The 18,322-nt window shown below is 46.1% G+C and overlaps 1 protein-coding gene and 1 pseudogene across 3 annotated transcripts in view; both read right to left on the bottom strand.

The window, feature by feature from the left end:
- Positions 1–18,322, bottom strand: part of LOC126481055 (uncharacterized) — a 1,230,708-nt gene that overhangs the window by 183,604 nt on the left and 1,028,782 nt on the right. The window lies entirely within an intron of this gene.
- Positions 12,441–12,558, bottom strand: LOC126482690 (5S ribosomal RNA; annotated as a pseudogene).

Below are 18,322 nucleotides of genomic sequence, written 5' to 3' on the forward strand. Positions count from 1 at the left end.
GTTCGTAGCACAATCCTGTCCGTCATGAAATTACCACACACTGGTATACTAAATGCGTACTAACTCTCTGTGAAATCTTCCCGAAAAGAATAGCTGAGGGCTACTTTGATGCTGACACCACATGCTTCACGTGGTCAACTTGGTTTACACAAAGAGTATAGCTCCACAATTATTTTGATAATTAAAATAAATTACCTCGAAACGCAATTTACAAAAGAAAAACCTCGAACTGGTTACTATCGTCTTACTATTAACCTGATGGGTCAAACAATTGTATAAGTACGTGGTACTAGTCTCACAAAGTACACCCCACGTGGGTTTAACATAAAGAAAAGTTGCTATATTGAATATATTGTCAAGACGAGACGTTATAATCTCACGCACATTCGCATTTAAGATTGATGATCTTAGAGTTACTGATCAACACGTGGTTCCACTTTACTCACAACGTAGTGACGAAGCAACTACCGGAAGATATTCTGAACTTCACACTCGAATTACACTGCGTTGCAATTTAAGATAACATTAGATATTTTAGAGCTAAACCTGAAATAAAGGTGATTAAATTTTCAGCTAGGCTGAACTTAAGAAATCCATTGTCCTACGGACTTAGCAGACACGCGCTTAGCCGGAGATCTTACCACTCGCCGCGGACAGACTGCCGTGGTCCCTTCCTGAGGGCGGCTCCCAAATACAAACGGAAGTGGCCAGAGAGGCAGCTTCCTATACCAACATGACAAGGGACGGACAGGACCATACTCAGAATAGAAACCTCTCTGCTTTTAGAAAGCGTAGCTACCTGTTCCGACGTTGGTCCTACTGTCCTCTAGCGGACAGGCTTGTCTGCTACCATCAAGCATGCAACTAGAAATACATTTGCTCATTCATCCTCTCACACAGAGGGGAAGGGGGATGACAGTATCTCATCATATACAGTATATAAAAGAAAGCGGATGTAGGTTCCGTATGAGACTGTGTGACATGAATTACATATAAACTGTGTTTTAAAGTGTAGTAGTGTGACAGATCGTTCTTGTTTATGTGTAAAAGTAACACGTTCCACTACTCAGTCTCCTCCCAGATAGTCAGAAACGCCACAGTAAATTTAGAAGAGGAATTTATGCAGTAAATGACAACAGATTTAAGAAATTAACATGAAAGGAATCCAACAGAGACCTTTCAACTGTTAATGTCCAAGACTACGATTTGGACGAAGTCCCTTACGGTGAAAGGATGCATATGTGGTACATGCATGGTGGTGCACCGGCATACTTCTGTGTGGATGTTAGGAAATACATTGGACGAATCTTCGACAACTATGCCATGGCCTCTCAGGTCCCCAAACCTTAACTCGTTTTTTCTTTTGTGTGCTGATATTTAAAATTTTTTGTGTTCTCAAGCCCTGTTGAAAGTGTCGATGAACTCCAGAAACGCATTGTCTTTGGCTGTCAATGCACTCGGAACTGGGATTTTTGAACGTGTGCGGGCCAGGAGGAGGAGAGGAGCCGAAGTCGGGCTTGTTGTAATGAGGTTGTCCTCGATTGGACATATGCAGTCTGGATCCTCAGGGACACTGTTACAAGATGTCAATGTATGCGGTCGAGATACGTCGTACAGAAAAAGCGATTTGTTTCCGAAGGAATGTTTTCTAGTATAATTATGGGGTCCCGGGTTGGATTCCCGGCCGGGTTGGGGATTTTCTCTGCCCGGGTTGTGTTGTCCTCATCACTTCGTCGTATGCAAAAAATGGACTGTGTAAAAATTGGGACTCTGAACGGGCGCTGATGACCGCGCAGTTGAACGCCCCACAAACGAATCATCATCATCATCATCTAGGATAATTTGCTTGTTCAATCCTCCTCTAACCGTCCCTTTCGTTTGTACCTGTACATAACAAAACGGAGGGTGTCTTTCGGACGACGCAAGCGCTTTCTCCGGGGTCGCGCCGCTTGTGCGGAACTTAGTACTCCCCTCAGCAGACCCTGGTCACTCACCACGTGACGTCCCGCCGCTCGGACAACGTTACAGATGGTCTATCGCTTGGTAGCGCGTCCACATACCCATATAACTGCAGCAGTTCTTTACCAGAGAAACAGCATTGCACTATCAAACTCTCCGTGATGCACAGCCAGCAATAGCCATTTGCGTTGCAGACCTGTCTACCAACCGTATACTGAGGTGTCATGGGATAGCGATATGCACATATACAGAAGGAGACAGTATCACGTACACATGTTATAAAAACGCAGTGCATGGGCACAGCTGTCATTTATACTCAAGTGATTCAAGTGAAAAGGTATCCGACGTGATTAGCGCTGCACGATGGGAATTCACAGACTTTGAACGCTGAGTAGTAGTTGGAGCTACCTGCATGGGACATCCATTTGGGAAGTCGTTAGGGAATTCAATATTCCAAGATCCACAGCGTCAAGACTGTGCTGAGAATACCGAATCTGAGGCGTTGCCTCCCAACACGGACAAGGTAGTAGCCGACGGTCTTCACTTTACGACCGAGAGCAGGAGCGTTTGTGTAGAGTTATCAGTGGTAAAAGACACGCAACACTACGTGAAATAACTGCAGAAATCAATGTGGGACGTAAGACGAACGGTCGGCCGGTTTGGCCGAGCGCTTCTAGGCGCTTCAGTCTGGAACCGCGCGACCGCTACGGTCGCAGGTTCGAATCCTGCCTCGGGCATGGATGTGTGCGAGGTCCTTAGGTTAGTTAGGTTTAAGTAGTTCTAAGTTCTAGGGGACTGATGACCTCAGATGTTAAGTCCGATAGTGCTCAGAGCCATTTGAACGTAGGACGAACGTATCCATTAGGACAGGGCGGTGAAATTGGGCGTTAATGTGCTATGGCGAGTACCTTTGCTAACAGCACGACATATCCTGCAGCGCCCCTCCTGAGCTCGTGACCGTATCGGTTTGGCCCTAGACGACTTGAAAACCGTGGCCTTGTCAGATAAGTTCCGATTTCAGTTGATAAAATCTGATGGTAGGGTTCGAGTGTGGAGCAGATCCCAGTAAGCTGTGGACGTAGGTTGTTAAAAAGGCATTGTGGAAGCTGGTGGTGGGTCCATAATGGTGCGGGCTGTGTTTATTTTACGCGGAACCGATAATTGATCGGAAATGGTTATGTCCGGCTACTTGGAGACCATTTGAAGCCATTCATGGACTTCACGTTCCAAAATGATGGAATTTTATGAATGGCAGTCCTACATGTCACTGATCCACAAATGTTCACGATTGCTTTGAAGAACGCTGTGGACAATTCGTGTGAATAACTTGATCACCCACATCGCCGACATGGGACACAATCGAGAAATCAGTTCGTGCACAAAATTCTGCTTCTCAACAATTCCACAATTATAGACTTCTGCAGAGGCAGCACGACTCAATATTGCTGCAGGGGCTTCCAACGACATCTCGAATCACTTCATTACGCCGGGCAAAAGGAGGTCCGACACGATATTAGGAGGTATCCCATGACCTTTGTCACCTCACTCTATCTGAATCGGTTAGTCGAAGTCTTTGGAACTTCTCCAACTGATGGAATAGTGGTAGAATGGGGCTTAAGACGACTAGATTTGCTAGAATAGTGGTAGAATGGGGCTTAAGACGACTAGATTTGCTAATAAGATCAACGAGCGGCAGACTACTGGTTAATAAAAAGGGATTTTGACATAATTCGGTAACTAGTTGGCCCACAAGATATAAACTAAAGATAAGTTTATTGACACACGGCAAGAGCAGTGCTATGCCCTAATCACTGCTCAAAGGACACACGCGATCTTCCAAAGTATAAGGGAAAGGTTTAAATAAGGTCACTTTGAACCGAACAAAGGTCTGCTTCATCTTGTCACACGCGAGGACAAGGAGGAGAGACTCAGAGAGGTGATATTGTGGTGCTCATCAGGGCACCCCACAGACTAAACTGTCTGAAAGTCCTGCTCTTGCCCAAATAGCTGCGAATGAAAGGTCTACTGTCGAGTAATGACATAATTCATACATGACCCTGTAATACAACCAGTACTAGACAAGCTAGATTTCAGATCATGCAAAAAATCAATACTTGGAGCAAATTCGCTTATTAGGAAGTGCAGTGCTGAGGCTGACTGGCTTGTCTGCCTCTGGTGCAACCCGACTATGACGTAAGTTGGAGAAGGAGGCAGGAGTGCTGGATGCTGTTTGCCCTTCTTGCAGGGGAAAGCAGCCGTTAGAAGATGTTCTGAAAGCAGGAATAGACGCGAGACATTGTAGTAGTAGGAACGCTGTAGAAATACGGGGTGTGTCATAATTAATGGCGTAAACGCATACAGTTGATTGTACCCGACACCAGAAGCGAGTAAGTCTCAATAAACATACGTCCACAAACGAACCGTTCACAAGATAATAGCGCCCTTGCGGTTACCAGCCGCTACTGACGTGATTCTGTGCAACCAGCGCATGCTGGCCATTGGTGTGGTCTTTGTTTACATTTTCCAGAAGTGGAGTTGTAAACAGAATGGATATAATCCTACGGTCTGAGTGCCGATCACGTCAGTTGTTTGCGGGGCGTCATTTGTATTGTACGAGTGTTTGTGGTAACACGGAACATTATAGTATAGGAGTATGTGGATATGCATTTCACGTATAATAGGACTAAAGTCAATACACGGGAGGCTGGACCAAGAAGCACATGCTGTCCGACGGCACCCCTAGAATCGAATGTTTACAAGGGTGCACCAGCAGTTCCGAGAAACTACGAGCTTTGCACATTCTGCGGGAGCGGGTGGGCCTGCAGGGGTTACACTTGTGCTTGAAGATCAGAAGCTGGAAATAGTCGTGCACTCTCCAAGAAGACTTGCCACACGTATTCCTGGGATGAGCCACAGTAATCTTTGGAGATTCAGTGTCTTAGTGAGGTGGGCTTTGGCCATAGCCTAACGTTCTGTTAGTGGATGCAACAAGAAGCCGCAGGCAACCATAGGTTTGAGAATAATATTTTATTTACAGATCAAGCAGGATTCCCTCGTGATGGTGTGTTAAATTATCACAATTCTCAAATTCGGAGTCATCTAGGCTCCAACCCACATGCCGTGCATGAGTCTCTACATCACCGACATTTTTCATTGAATGTGTCGTCAGGGGTACTAGGTTACTGTCTTGTTGGACCTTACATGTTATCAAACAAATTCAAGGGATGGAATTACCTTCGTTTTCTGGGGTATCATCTTGCAGGATTGATTGAGTGTGTTACCTTACAGCAAAGCCAGGGGATGTTGTTGGGTGCATGCATGATGGAGTACCGGCGCCTTCTGCAGCTATGATGAGACTACACCTAACGCGCTGATATGGTCAAAGATGAAATGGGCGAGGAGGGCCTGTACCGTGGCCTCCAAGATCACCTGATCTGATGAACCACATGGAGTTGTGTCTTTGGAGCAACATAAAAAGTGAAATGCATGCCACTCCGGTGAGTACGGTTGAAGAATTGGAGCACAGACATGTCAGTGCTAATCAACAGTTTCGAAATGATCCGGGCGTGTCTGAAAGAATTCGAAACTCATTTCGAAGTCTGGTACCAGACCTGCGATCGGCTACAAGGACGACACTTTGGACACCACCTTTAATTACGAATACAGTCATGTAACTTGTGTTCAGTCAAAACACCTCCATCTCTAATATCTTTTCTTAATGTTGTACAGTATTGTTACCTTTCCCGAACTGGGACAACGTATACATAGAATGAAGTCACTGGTGGCTGGTAACCACGAAGTCGCAATCAATCATCTCGCAAACGGTCTTCTGCAGACGTATGTTTGCTAAGACTTTTTTGGTTCTAGCATGGTGTACCTTCAACTGCAGGCGTTTACGCCATTAATTATGATACATCATGTATAAAGTAAATATAGAAACTTAAGACATTGGTTTCTACGCAGATTGTAGCGGCCCCCGTCAATTCCCTACGGACGGTAACCAGCTGTGAGTAGCCGAGCAAGACTAAGTAAGCCTATAACATGATACATAATCTTCTTGAAATAACTGTAGAATAACTATTGTTTAGTATGATGTTGTATGGTTCATATATGTAATTAGAAGACCGACCTAAATGTAACTGTCTGTAAAAAAATCACTACGTTGTTCAGGCCTCAGTTAGGGTTTGTACACAGCTGTGTGGGAGATGCCACTGACAGGTAGTGGTCCGCAGCTCGTGGTCGTGCGGTAGCGTTCTCGCTTCCTGCGCCCGGGTTCCCGGGTTCGATTCCCGGCGGGGTCAGGGATTTTCTCTGCCTCGTGATGAGTGGGTGTTGTGTGATGTCCTTAGGTTAGTTAGGTTTAAGTAGTTCTAAGTTCTAGGGGACTGATGATCATAGATGTTAAGTCCCATAGTGCTCAGAGCGATTTGAACCATTTGACAGGTAGTGTGAAGTGCTAATTGACTGGGTCCGGCACTTGTCACTGTAAAGTTCAGTGCAGTTCTTGACGAGATATCTGGTATCTACGTTTGTTCTTACTGTGATCTGATGATGGCTGTGGCCGAAACATCGAAGGAGTTATAAACGTTCTGCGATCTGTTGAAGGTATATTAAATCAAAATTGTAGAGCCTTTCGTGGCCACTGTGTTGGCTTCTGTCTCGAGTTCTTAGCCCGACGTTTCTTTAAAAATTTTCGTGACGTCTCGGGAGGAGGAGTGGCTGGGATTGTCAGAGGTTCACCCCCCATTGCTGGTGGCACCCACCTGGAATGGTGCGTGAACCTCTGATATGGCGGTCACCTGGTATGGTGGTATGGTAGCCGCAACCAAGGACGGATGAGGCTTTCATAATAACAGCCACTCTTGCTGGCGAGCCGTCATGAAAATCGTTAATGAAACGTCGATCTGAGAACCTGAGACAGAAGCCAACAGGCAAGATGTATTTTAAATCCGTGCATGCTACTGCTACAAAGAGTGTACTTTTGCATATTTCTGTTACCAAAAGTGTTTTGTTTTACCGATACGATATTTCAGAGGCGGTGGTATTTTATGTCCGATTTTCGTTCACATCAGCAAATGTCGTCTACTTGCGCGTTTGGTACTAGTGCTTTTTGCCTCATCTCACATTGATTTGCGACGTGAAACAATTATTGTCTCTACATCTGACGACAAGATGTGCGTAATACTGCAGCCGCTGTGACATTAGGCGAAAACCCCCAAAAAAACCCAAAAGCAGACGACACTTCCTGATGTGTGCAAAAATCTATGTAAAATACCACCAACACTGGTGTTCTATATTAACACAAATAAAAATGCGCAAAAATAAGAACATTTTTGTAGAGCCGGCCGTTGTGGCCGAGCGGTTCGAGGTGCTTCAGTCCGGAACCGCGCTGCTGCTACGGTCGCAGGTTCGAATCTTGCCTCACGCATGGAGTGTGTGATGTCCTTAGGTTAGTCGGGTTTAAGTAGTTCTAAGTCCAGAGGTCTGATGAACTCCGATGTTAAGTCCCATAGTGCTCAGAACCATTTGAGCCATTTTTGTAAGTGTATAGACGAATTACAACTATTTAAGTAACTGTATATCAATTACACTATGTGGTCAAAAGTATCAGGACACCTGGCTGAAAATGACTTACAAGTTCGTGGCTCTCTCCATCAGTAATGATGGAATTCAGTACGGTGTTGGCCTACACTTAGCCTTGATGACAGCTTCCTCTCTTGCAGCGATACATTCTGTCAGATGCTGGAAGGTTCCTTGGGGAATGGTAGCCTATTGTTTACGGAGTGCTGCACTTAGGAGAGGTATCCACATCGGTCGGTGAGGCCTGGGACGAAGTCAGACTTCCAAACATCCCAAATGTGTTCTATAGGATTCAGGTCAGGACTTTGTGCAGGCCGTTCCATTACAGGGATTTTATTGTCGTGTAACCACTTCGTCACAGGCCGTACATTATGAACAAGTGCTCGATCGTGTTGAAAGATGCAGTCGCCATCCCCGAATTGCTCTTCAACAGTGGGAAGGAAGAAGGTGCTTAAAACATCAATGTAGGCCTGTGCTGTGATAGTGGCACGCAAAACAACAAGGGATGCAAGATTCCTCCATGAAAAACACGACCACACCATAACACCACCGCCTCCGAATTTTACTGTTTCACTACACACGCTAGCAGATGACGTTCACCGTGAATTCGCCATACCCACAGACTGCCATCGGATCGCCATACTGTGTACCGTGATTCGTCACTCCACACAACGTTGTTCCTCTGTTCAATTGTTCGATGTTTACGCTCCTTACACCGAGCGAGGCGTCGTTTGGCATTTACCGGCGTGATATATGGCTTATGAGAAGCTGTCCGACCATCAAATCCAAGTTTTCTCACCTCCCGCCTAACTGTCATAGTATTTGTGTCATAGTACAGTGGATCCTGACGGTCTGGATAGATGTGTGCCTATTACGACCCTCTTCAACTGTCGGCGGTCTCTGTCTCTGCCAGGCAATAGACGAAGTCGGCCTGTAGGCTATTGTGCTGAACGTGTCCCTTCACGTTTCCACTTCACTATCACATGGGAAAGAGTGGACTTAGGGATGTATAGGAGTGTGGAAATCTAGCGGACTGACGTATGACAGAAGTGACACCCAATCACCTGACCACGTTCGTAGTCCGCGAATTCAGCGGAGCACCCCATTCTGCCCTCTCACGATGTCTAGCTTCTACTGAGGTCGCTGATATGGAGTACCTGGCAGTAGGTGGCATCAGAATGCACGTAATATGAAAAACGTATGTTTTGAGGGGCGTCCGGATACTTTTGTTCACACAGTGTATGCATATGCCCACAGAAATGAGGAATTAAATTACAGGGTGGTTAGAGTCAAACTTTCGCTACCTGGGCCTGTGTAGACGGAAAACTATTTACTGTGTGGGTACCCGACTTTATAGGAATGATGTTCAGATCGTGTACTGCAGGATTTGCGTTGTTAGCAGCGTCAATGTCATGATCTGTTATTAGGGACAGGTAATCGTACGGCGACGTAGGGTTGAACCACAAGCATGAATGTACATTACAGTTGCAGTCATCATGGGTCTGGGCGAGGTGAGCAGGGCCTTACTCCTAAAGCTGTTTTAACAAACCATCAGCAATAGCGCTGCCGGCCGGAGTGGCCGATCGGTTTAGGCGCTACAGTCTGGAACCGCGCGACTGCTACGGTCGCAGGTTCGAATCCTGCCTCGGGCATGGATGTGTATGATGTCCTTAGATTAGTTAGGTTTAAGTAGTTCTATGTTCTAGGGGACTGATGACCTCTAATGTTAAGTCCCATAGTGCTCAGAGCCACTTTTTTTTTTATTTTTTTTTTTTTTTTTTGAGCAATAGTGCTGCTGCTCTCCGTGAGTATCGACGTGTTAAAGGAGTACGGAGAGATCCTCAATCTGCACCAGCTGTAGCTGGCGATTTGACATTGGCTCCTGTGAGAGGTCGACGGCCCGTTCCGCTACAAATTGCTGAACAAGTTACTCTTGACATGCCTGAGAATGCTGCACGAGCTGTGTCACGACAGCCGAACATTCCGTGGCTCATGTTTCTTGCAGCAGTAGAGCAATCTCTAGTGCAGTTCCAGGCTGTTGTTTATGTTACCCTGTCATGTGGAAATTAAAATGCCTTTCTTTCGATGGTTTATTTGTTATGTACTTTCGTGTTTCCTTACAAACGTTTCTCCAACTTTCATTGCCTTACGATCACTCGTTTCTCAAGGTGGTCCTCTCAGGTAGCGAAAGTTTAACTACTGCCACCCGGTACATTGCGATACAGACTATCTCTCTGGGCAAAGACCGAAATGACAACCTGATGAAAGGTGGGTACTGACGTTAGGAAACATACAGGTGCAACATGGAATCGCATTCTCAGAAAGCGTAATGCATGCAAAAGTCTAAGGTGACGTTTATAAGCAGCGGATGTCAAATGGCTGATGATGATGATAGCAGTACAGAAAGGCTACGGAGGTCTGCCTAATATCTGCTGTTGGTAGCGACTCTGGGGTTGGCAGTTACAATGGCCGGACCTAGTGGACAACGCCCGTGGACGACTTTTGATCTCGCGGAAAGAGGGCAAGACATTATAGATGCAACAATGTAGCAATGCGGGAGGCGTTTCTCCAGCCTGGAATGCTTGTCTGCGGCGAAAGTGGTGTCTCCGTTAGATGACAGAGGCGTGTTTTCTTCCGAGATTTCTCAAAGCTTCGATTACGGCGAATGAAATTGGGAAACTGAGTTTTGTTTGATGAAAGCCGCTTCGCAGAGGCCTGAGGCCTCGCCGGGCGGCCGTGCCCTGGGATTTCCGGAGCGGCTCTGTGCCTCGGGCAGCCTTGGCTACGGTAAGTAACGAGGCCCGGGCAGGTCTCGGCACGTACAGGTCCCAGCACGTACGTACCGAGGTTGTGAGGGAGGGAGGGAGGGACCAAGCGTGGCATTAGCATGCCTAGCGCGCTGCCACTCCCTCCCCATCAGTGGTGTCCGCGCCGAGCATCCGGTTCTGCCGCAGCCCTAATTAATGTCGCTCATAAATGCACTGTTAACGACGCGAACAAAGGCTCGCAGAGGTATGGTCGTTTGGGAACCAAGTACGGAAACAGACAAGGAAACTGGGGGGCCACAAGATCAGCACGGACGACGGAAAATGTCCAAAGTAACTGGCTAAACCACACGTCTCGGTGTCTTATGGGGCGCGTTCTTTACGTGCTTCTCAGACACTGATAACATATATGTCATGGGGATCAAGAAACTGTGATACGACATTTATTTTATTAGGGAATTTTGTTATAATTAAGAAATCTTGTCTCCCGCTTTTCTGTGTGTCCCCGAGACGAGAGTGAGACAGAAATTTCTAAACGTTATTCCTTCGGTACAAGTAATTTTAATGTCACACCTTTCAAACTGTAATTACTGATGAAACTTCTTGGCAGATTAAAATTGTGTGCCGGACCAAGACTCGAACTCGGGACCTTTGCCTTTCGCGGGCAAGTGCTCTACCAACTCAGCCACCCAAGCACGACCCACGCCCCGTCCTCACAGCTTTACTTCTGCCAGTACCTCGTCTCCTACCTTCCAAACCTTACAGAAGCTCTCCTGCACTTGCCCGCGAAAGGCAAAGATCCCGAGTTCGAGTCTCGGTCCGGCACACAGTTTTAATCTGCCAGGAAGTTTCATATCAGCGCACACTCCGCTGCAGAGTGAAAATGTCATTCTGTAATTACTGATGGTCACCAAAATGGCAGTGATCGTTACAGAACATACTTGATTTGAAGAAGGATGTCAGGAGAGCACGGATATATTCCTGTGAGGTAGTTGGCGGTTAGGACCGGCCAAGTGATTGCAGTCTAAAAGGGTTCCTGCAGCAGTCACGTAGGGTTTATGGTGGCAATAGAAAAATTTGGAAATTTGTGGTAAGTTCCTATGGGAAAACTGCCGAGGTCATCGGTTCCTAGACTTACACGCTACTTAATCTAACTAAGTAAACACACACACACCCATGTCCGAGGAAGGACTCGAACCTCAGACGGGGTAGCCGCGCGAACCGTGGCAAGGCGCTTCACACCGCGCGCCTACCCCGCGCGGCTGGCAATAGGAAACAGCGCCTTCCCTGAGCGTGAGCTGGGACCGAGTTATTAAATGGGACTCAGCAAGCTCACTTTTGTCGATGTCCTGGAACAGTCAACACGCAGCGTCCATGTCCATCACAGAGGTCCTCCTGGACAACTGCAGTCGGTACAACACATCGACATGCTACGGCCTAAAGGCTAGGTGACGCGCCATCATGTTTCACTGTTGCTCTTCATTGTTAGTATTTCTCTCTCTCTCTCGCTCGTCTCAAGCTTTCAAGCTTAAAGGGGCTTTACTCCTTACATTTTTGTTCATTTTATTTTAATTGCTGCTTAATAAAATATAAACTTGGTATTGTACGCCAGTGCGCTCTTTCCTCCCGATTTCAGTTCTCAACATTCGTTTCCTGTTGTTTTGTTAAGTTTGTGTACAGAATATATCGCAATTAAGAATTCGGATTTGGGCTCTTTCCATTGTTATGATTGTGCAACTGCCCTTTCTGTTCGCCTACATCATTGGTTCCCAACCTGCGAGTAATTAGAATCTGACGGGTTAAATTAAATTTTCCGAGAGTAAAAACCTAAAAGATGTGATTGTGTTTCACCCATGATACTAAATTACCTTTAAAACATCAATATTATCATCACAATTTTGCAAGGTTCCAATACTGATTATATAAAACTCCGTCCGAACAGGCCTTGGAGGGCCAACGGTACCGACCGGCCGCCGTGTAATCCTCAGCCAACAGGCGTCATTGGATGCGGATATGGAGGGGCATGTGGTCAGCACATCGCTCTCCCGGCCGTATGTCAGTTTACGAGACCGGGGCCGCTACTTCTCAATCAAGTAGCTCCTCAGTTTGCCTCATAAGGGCTGAGTGCACCTCGCTTGCCAACAGCGCTCGGCAGACCGGATGGTCACCCATCCAAGTGCTAGCCCAGCCCGACAGCGCTTTACTTCGGTGATCTGACGGGAACCGGTGTTACCACTGCGGCAAAGCCGTTGTCACTGATTATATAACTTATCGATAATTACTTTTTTCCGAATCAGTAGCACTAATGCATGACACTGTGCTGTCGCCGGCCGGGGTGGCCGAGCGGTTCTAGGCGCTACAGTCTGGAACCGTGCGACCGCTACGGTTGCAGGTTCGAATCCTGCCTCGGGCATGGATGTTTGTGGTGTCCTTAGGTTAGTTAGGTTTAAGTAGTTCTAAGTTCAAGGGGACTGATGACCTCAGAAGTTAAGTCCCATAGTGCTCAGAGCCATTTGAACCATTTGAACTGTGCAGTAGTGTAGGTTACCTACATATTTCTGACGCAGTACACACATTCGTTGGGCTTTGTACGACACGTCGATGACAGTAAAAGTGAAACATATACATAACAAACGTTAAACATCTCATGATAATGCCTTCTCGAACTTGAAGATAGTTCCTGCAATGGACTAGAAATTAATTACTTTTGAATACATCGTGGGAGTGAACAGTGATCAACGTGTTACAAATATTTTCTATCAGAAACAGTCTTGATCACTATTTATTTATTATGGTGACCGGTTTCGACCACTAGTCATCTTCAGACCAATGAGTAGTGATTTACCACAAGAAGGAGGTTCTTACTCATTGGTCTGAAGATGACCACACTAGTGATCGAAACCGGTCACCGTAATAAATAAATTGTAATCAAGACTGTTTTTGATAGTAAATAAAGACTAGAAATTGCTTCATTTCTCACTTCAAAATAGATAAATGAACTGACAGAACGACACAACAGTAACTACATAAGGGCTGCTGTGGTTCTCTACACAGTATTATCAACATTAGAGTGGTCAGATACAAAGCATTAACAGTCTAAAGTCTAACTTGCGGCAGTGCAGAAGAAATGAGCCTAGAAATCAAGAGAGCACGCGCAGGCTCCCAGGTAGATGCTGTTTTCCTTGACTTCCGGAAGGCGTTCGATACAGTTCCGCACTGTCGCATGATAAACAAAGTAAGAGCCTACGGAATATCAGACCAGCTGTGTGGCTGGATTGAAGAGTTTTTAGCAAACAGAATACAGCATGTTGTTCTCAATGGAGAGACGTCTACAGACGTTAAAGTAACCTCTGGCGTGCCACAGGGGAGTGTTATGGGACCATTGCTTTTCACAATATATATAAATGACCTAGTAGATAGTGTCGGAAGTCCCATGCGGCTTTTCGCGGATGATGCTGTAGTATACAGATGCTGTAGTATACAGAAAAGTTGCAGCATTAGAAAATTGTAGCGAAATGGAGGAAGATCTGCAGCGGATAGGCACTTGGTGCAGGGAGTGGCAACTGACCCTTAACATAGACAAATGTAATGTATTGCCAATACATAGAAAGAAGGATCCTTTATTGTATGATTATATGATAGCGGAACGAACACTGGTAGCAGTTACTTCTGTAAAATATCTGGGAATATGCGTGCGGAACGATTTGAAGTGGAATGATCATATAAAACTAATTGTTGGTAAGGCGGGTACCAGGTTGAGATTCATTGGGAGAGTCCTTAGAAAATGTAGTCCATCAACAAAGGAAGTGGCTTACAAAACACTCGTTCGACCTGTACTGGAGTATTGCTCATCAGTGTGGGATCCGTACCAGATCGGGTTGACGGAGGAGATAGAGAAGATCCAAAAAAGAGCGGCGCGTTTCGTCACAGGGTTATTTGGTAACCGTCATAGCGTTACGGAGATGTTTAGCAAACTCAAGTGGCAGACTCTGCAAGAGAGGCGCTCTGCATCGTGGTGTAGCTTGCTCGCCGGGTTTCGAGAGGGTGCGTTTCTGGATGAGGTATCGAATATATTGCTTCCCCCTACTTATACCTCCCGAGGAGATCACGAATGTAAAATTAGAGAGATTCGAGCGCGCACGGAGGCTTTCAGACAGTCGTTCTTCCCGCGAACCATACGCGACTGGAACAGAAGAGGGAGGTAATGACAGTGGCACGTAAAGGGCCCTCTGCCACACACCGTTGGGTGGCTTGCGGAGTATAAATGTAGATGTAGATGTAGAAAAACGAAATATTTTTAATATTTCATCATTTGGAAAATAAAAGTGTCAAAAGAAAGTACTTTTTCATTCTAAAGTTTAGTTAGGCGCTAAAGTTTGTGAGGATGGCGGGAGCGCTGCGGGGGCAGCAGGGGGGAGGGGGTACTGACTGCACTCAGGGATACTGAAGCAAAAAAGGTTCGGAACCGCCGACCTACATCCTTGAGGTTAGTGTCGACTAATCAGTGTTCAGAATGATTCCCTGATTGACATTTGCAAATACGATCGAAGCAAATGCTTCCAAGGGGAGACAGTACGGTGATCCATTTGTTAGCGTGAGCGATGGGCAGCCGAGGTGTACCAGCACAAGAATCTGTGTAGCAGTAAGCCTTCCGAGAAAATGAAATATCATGTGAATAGCTGTCTCGCAAGTGAACATATCCAACAAATGAACTGGCCAGAAAAGCCTCCACATCCCACAGGGCGTGGTTAGGGACCATGGTAGCTGAGGCGAACTGCAGCTCGTCAGCCACTAAGGGTTGATTCACAGCTTCGCACAACTCTTCAGGATTTGGATCGACTGCCGGCAGGGTTACTTGGACCGTCTCACAGAGGAGTGCGTGTGACAACTAGCGGTAATCACATTCACTGTTACTTGTTCTGTTCTATATCTGCACATATAATTCGGAAACCAGTTTACGGTGTGAGCTGGAAGGTACTTCTGGTATCACTAACTGCCGCTCCTGTTCCTTTCAGGAATGGCGCGCGTGAAGAATGATTGCGAGTAATCTAATGAGAGTATGGCATTGCCGGGGAGTCCCCTTTCAGGGAGTCCGGCTGCCTGGTGCAAGTCTTTTATTTGCTCCCACTTCGGTGACTTTCGTGTCGATGATAAAGAAAAAATAATGACAACACAACACCCAGTCCCCGACCTGAGAAAATGTCCAACTCGCCTGGCAATCGAACCCGGGCCCTCCGCACAGCACTTAGCCAAGCTGACCTCTCAGCTACGGGGGCAGACTATGGATGTCGGTAAAGCGCCGTCTGATACCTAATTTGTCTGTTTTTCTGCCCGTTGTCATTCCACGAGACGTACGTGGGAGAAAGTAATATGTCGTCCAATTCTTCTTGGAAAGTACACTCTTGAAATTTCAATACCAGTTCTCCCCATGGTGCACATCGCCCCTCTTGTAGTAGGTGCCACTAGAGATGGTTGAGCATCTCAGTCCGCAGCTCGTGGTCGTGTGGTAGCGTTCTCGCTTCCAGCGCACGGGTTCCCGGGTTCGATTCCCGGCGGGGTCACGGATTTTCTCTGCTTCGTGATGACTGGGTGTTGTGTGATGTCCTTAGGTTAGTTAGGTTTCAGTAGTTCTAAGTTCTAGGGGACTGATGACCATAGATGTTAAGTCCCATAGTGCTCAGAGCCATTTGAACCAACGCTCTCACGCGAGCAAACAATCCCGTGACGAAACGCGCTGCTCTTCGATGGATCTGTCGTATCTATCCCACAGGGTGAGTAAATTAAGTCCCTTACAACTTTGGAATGACACAGAAATTTATAGAGATAACTTACAGAAACGGTAGATGTGACATTTTGTAGCAAACAGCTCAAGTTTCATTCACCTAGTGCATCAGTACCCCATTCCGCCACCAGGGGCGCTAGCCTAATGCACAGCTTCTTATTCAACTTTCCTTGGCGCACAGTTGAAATGGCTACTTTAACTGGCGCGGAGCGTGCTCGCTGCGCTCTGCAACAACCGTTCGCGTAAATTTCGCACCGAATACGCTAAAGAACCTCCACGCTGGCCTACAACTTACTCTTGCATCAAGAACTTTGTTGAGACGCGTTGTTTATTGCGACTTGATAAATCAGCAGGTCGCCCGCGTGTTGGTGATTATTTCGAATAGGTTAGGGAGAGCTTTGCCAGCAGTCCACAAAAAACAACGCGACGTGCTTCTCGCGAGACTGGCACTCCACAAAAGAGTGTTTAACGAGTACTGCATAGACTTTTACGGTTGAAACCATACAGATTCACAATGGCACAGTGCATTAATGACGCAGATACGGTTCCTCATGGGGAATTCTGCGCGGAAATGTTGCACTGGATAGAGGACGATGAGACATTCCTGAACACAATAATCTTCAGCGATGAGTCAACATTTCTTGTCAGTGGCAAGGTGAACACCCACAACTAAAAAACATGCGGTAGCGAAAATCCACAAGCAACGCTGGAACACGTTCGTGACAGCTCCGAGGTAACGTGCTTTGTGCCATTTGCAAACTGAAGGTGTACGGCCCTTTGTTATTCATGGAGAAAACTGTCACTGGCATTGTGTGTCTCGGTATGTTTGTAAACTTTTTAATTCCACAGATCGATGAAGATGACCGAGATAGGATGATTTACTGCCAGCAAGACGGTGCACCATTTCCTCACGGAAGTTCGAGGTTTCCTCGATAATCGCTTCCCAGGTCGTGGACTGGCTATGAAGGGCCAATCGCTTGCACACCTTGCTCCTCACATTTGACACCACTCGATTTCTTTCTCTGGGGTTTCATTAAGACCGTATGTACGTTCCTCACCTACCAAACTGTGTAGCAGACCTGAAAAATCAAATCTACGCTGCCGCTGCACATGTTACGCCCGATTTGCTGCAACAAGTATAGGAAGAAACGGATTATCGGTGGGATGTTTGCTGCATCATCAATGGCAGTCACATCGAACCAAATGCCACTTGAGAGTTTTTTGTGAAACTTGAGATTGTCTGCAAAAAAAACATCTGCCGATTCTGTAAGTTACCTCAATAAACTTCGATATCATTCCAAAGTTGTAAAGTCCTTTTTTGACTGACCCTGTATTAATCCTTTTTTGTAAGTGCACCAGACTGATCAATAGTATTCACCAATCGGTAGAATGAATGTTTCATGAGCCCCTTCTTTGGTGGATGAATTACATTTCCTTACGATTCTCACATTGAATTTCAGTCAGGCATCTGTTTTTGCTACTCTTTGCTTTGTGTGTTCACACCATTTTAGCTCGCTCCGGATGGTTTCCACTGGGTACTTTACGGTACTTTCTGTATGCAGTGACAGACTTCTTGTTCCCAGTCAACTGTAGTCAGTATCGTAATCGAACAGTATTGCGTATTTAAGTGCGATACTTTGTATTTTTGTACATTCAGGGTCAACCGACATCCCTCCACTAATCGTTAGCCCTCTGTACGTCTTCGTGCACTTCGGTACAGTCTGCTGCGGTTACAGCCTTTTATAGCCGTAGACAACAGCATCCTCCGTCAATAGCCTCACTGAGTCTCCATCGTTACCTACGAGATCATTAATATAACTGTAAATAATAGCGGCGCTATAATATTCCCTTGGGGTACTTCCGAAATTACCTGGAAGTGATTTCCGGTATCATTACGATTTACAGTTTCCTTGTTTGTATGTTTTTTGGTCATTTATTGTGGACACTGTTGTGTGCAACATGCAGTAAGCTTTTCACTGTTCTTCAGCCCTTTCGAGGTAATGTTGATTGAATTAACGTCCCACCTTTTCATTATTCTTAACACTCGTGTAAAGTACGTGAACCTTAGGTATATTCAAACACTACAGTTCTTTATTCAACGTGTTCCTAATGGAGGTGGTACATATTTGCCTTCCTCCAACCTCTGAACTGACTTAACCAGCCAGTGACCCGAGAACCTACAGTTTTATGTGGATTTCGAACCACGACACTATATAGCATTTTTCACGTATACGAA

Source organism: Schistocerca serialis, chromosome 5 (assembly GCF_023864345.2).
Source record: "Schistocerca serialis cubense isolate TAMUIC-IGC-003099 chromosome 5, iqSchSeri2.2, whole genome shotgun sequence".
NCBI classification, from domain to species: domain Eukaryota; kingdom Metazoa; phylum Arthropoda; class Insecta; order Orthoptera; family Acrididae; genus Schistocerca; species Schistocerca serialis.